Here is a 3,385-nt window from a genome sequence, read left to right as displayed (position 1 = left end):
TATCATAATCATTACCATTAGAATTATTATCATAATCATTACCATTAGAATTATTATCATAATCATTACCATTAGAATTATTATCATAATCATTACCATTAGAATTATTATCCTAATCATTATCCTAATCATACCATTAGAATTATTATCATATCATTATCGTTGTTCTTACTTTTCTTTTGTGTTCCCACCCGTGCTTCTCACTCCCCGAAGGTCAAGGCCTAGTACCAAATACCCCAGCTGTGTGCACGGTGTGAGTAGCGTACTGTCTTTTGGTTTACTTTTTACTGTTCACAGCGTGCGGAAATATATCACAGCCCCGATACATAACTATTTTACATGTAGAACTGTATAAGGATATGATTGGGGTTCTTTTTTGGGGGGGGTTTTAGTAAGAGTTTTACGGCACTTGCAACACAATAAGGTCGGTGTGCCGAAGATTAGAGGTGTTACAAGAGAGTAACAAACATAAGAAAGAAGGAGAATAGATAAATACGATAGATGCTTGATAGGAAAGAAGCAAACCACAGCAGAGCCCCCGTCAACCACCCACAAGGATATGTTTTGGATATACCTGTATACACTATGATACATAAATGTATGTTATAACTGTTAAAGTACACAGATTGGTGTTCCACTAGCGTATAATATAATAATCACTGTATACAGGTATGTCTTGTGTAATACATCATGATAAATGAATGTATACTAGATTTCTATCCCTGTAAACGTACATGTTTTATGTTACATAAGTGTATACTAATATAACAGCTGTATACGGGTATACGTAAATTTATACTATAACTGTTAACGTTCATGTTTTAGGTTACATAAGTGTATGTGTATAATAATAAAACTGTATACGGGTATGTGTTTGTACAAAACATCATACCTCAAAAATATATACTCTAACTGTTTACGTACATGTTTTGTGATACATACGTGTATAATAATATAACAACTGTATACAGGTATGTGTTTGTATTTTATATAATGTTAAATAAATGTATACTATACATGTAAACGTACATGTTTTATGTTACATAATGATATGTGTATAATATAACAACCGTATACGGGTATGTTTTGTATTAACAATATAGTTAACTTTACGTAAAAGGAAAACCCACACATATAACTACATGGCGTTGTACAGAAGGGCAAGAGCCCAATTGTTGCTGGATCTATAACAACGTTTAAACGAAGGTACAATATTATAACTGCATCATGTTTAAGCAAAACGCAAAAGACAAACTGTGAAAGAAACCTGATATATATCATGGCATGTACACTTTTTTGTTGTTGAAGCAAAAGACAAAACACAAACGGTGTAATATCTAACATGATATTTGTATTACGTTGAGCAAAACACAAAACACAAACGGTGTATTATCTAACATGATATTTGTATTACGTTGAAACAAAACAACAAAACACAAACGGTGTATTATCTAACATGATATTTGTATTACGTTGAAACAAAACAACAAAACACAAACGGTGTATTATCTAACATGATATTTGTATTACGTTGAAACAAAACAACAAAACACAAACGGTGTATTATCTAACATGATATTTGTATTACGTAAAGCAAAAGGCAAAAGACAACACAAAAGACAAACTGTGAATCTAGCCTGATAGATTAAGTATTACGTTGAAACAAAACAACAAAAAACAAAAACAAACGGTGTATATCTGACCTAGTATGTATTATGATACGCAATACGTTAAAACAAAGCACAAAAACACAAACGGTGTGTTATATAACCTGATATATGTATATATATATGTATGTATTATGTAGAAACCAAACGCAAAGACAAACGGTGTCTATCTAACCAGGTATGTATTATTTTGTAACAAAACATAAAACACAAACTACAAACGATGTATATCAAACTTGATTTTATGTATTACGTTATTAATTATTATGTTGAAACAAAACACAACCCGTACACATTTAACCAGATATTACTGTTCTGTACACTGTATTATGTTGACGCAAAGCAGCAAAACACACACGGTGTATATCTAGCCTGATTATGTATTATATGTGTTATGTTGAAACAAAACACAAGAGACAACACAAAATCTAAACTGTGAATCTAGACTGACAATTATTACGTTGACACAAAACACAAAACACAAATCGCATATTATCAAACCTGATAATATGTATTATTTTTAAACGAAACACAAAAACCCAAACGGTGTGCTATATAACCTGAGGTGTATGTATTATGTTGAAACCAAGAGCAAAAGACAAACGGTGTCTATCTAACCTGGTATGTATTATTTTGAAACAAAGCATAAAACACAAACTGCAAACAGTGTATATCTAACTTGATATGTATTACGTTATGTATTATGTTGAAGCAAAACACAAACCGTGTATATCTGACTTGATAATATGGTTATGTTGAAACAAAATACGAACACAAACCGTGTATATCTGACCTGATTATATGGAATTATGTTGAAACGAAATACGAACTCAAACCGTGTATATCTGACCTGATAATATGTTTATGTTGAAACAAAATACGAACACAAACCGTGTATATCTGACCTGATAATATGGAATTATGTCGAAACGAAACACAAACACAAACACAAACCGTGTATATCTAACCTTCTGCAGTTCGTGTCGCCGAAAAACCGTTTATCTCCAGATCCGGAAGTGAGCGGAAGTGAGCAGAAGTGAGCAGAAGTGAGCGAACTGAACGACCACCGGCGAAATAATCACCACCAAGAACAACAAATCCTCCAAAACACACACACGCACGCACACGCGCACGTACGTACGCACGTAGGCTCGTAGGCTAATAACAACACACTGTTTAATACACACACACGTGCGCACGCACGCACGTAAGTACGCACGTAGGCTGATAGCAACACACTATCGAATACTTAATACACACACACGCGCGCGCGCGCAAACACACCGACGCACACGTGAACGAACGTACACGCTCACGCACACACACACACCAGCGACGCACTTACAACCTGTAAAGATCTTCCCTCACGAAGCCGAGACGAACGTTTTCGTTACTAATCTTCGCGTTTGTATGTTTGTTTGTGTGCTTGTTTGTGTGTTTGCTTGTTTGTTTTTTATGTTTCCCACCGTGCCTGTCGGAGAAGAACTGGTTCCGCTTGTGCTGTCTGGCGTCACCGGAACGGCGCGAAGCATGAGCCAGACTGTAGGCCCGCCAGGTCGTCAGGTAGTTTAGCTTCTTCCGGCCGACAGGGGGCGGAGTCGATTACTGTACTTACTGATACAGGCCCGGGGGAGTCGTTTGATTGCTAAAACCTCCCCCCCCCCTTCCGACAAACATACACACATACACACACACGCACATAATATATAATTTTATAC

General features: G+C 35.8%; 1 protein-coding gene across 1 annotated transcript in view; it reads right to left on the bottom strand.

Annotated features, from left to right (window-relative positions):
- The window catches only part of LOC106013353, a gene marked incomplete at both ends in the record, with an annotated part of 34,551 nt that extends 31,861 nt beyond the window's left edge, over positions 1-2,690 (bottom strand). The window contains 1 exon segment of the mRNA XM_013088848.2: positions 2,636-2,690.
- Positions 2,691-3,385: the final 695 nt, after the last annotated feature.

Source organism: Aplysia californica, unplaced genomic scaffold, assembly GCF_000002075.1.
Source record: "Aplysia californica isolate F4 #8 unplaced genomic scaffold, AplCal3.0 scaffold00024, whole genome shotgun sequence".
Classification (NCBI taxonomy): domain Eukaryota; kingdom Metazoa; phylum Mollusca; class Gastropoda; order Aplysiida; family Aplysiidae; genus Aplysia; species Aplysia californica.
Note: the sequence above shows the minus strand (reverse complement) of the source record. Positions and strands in the feature narration are given on the sequence as shown.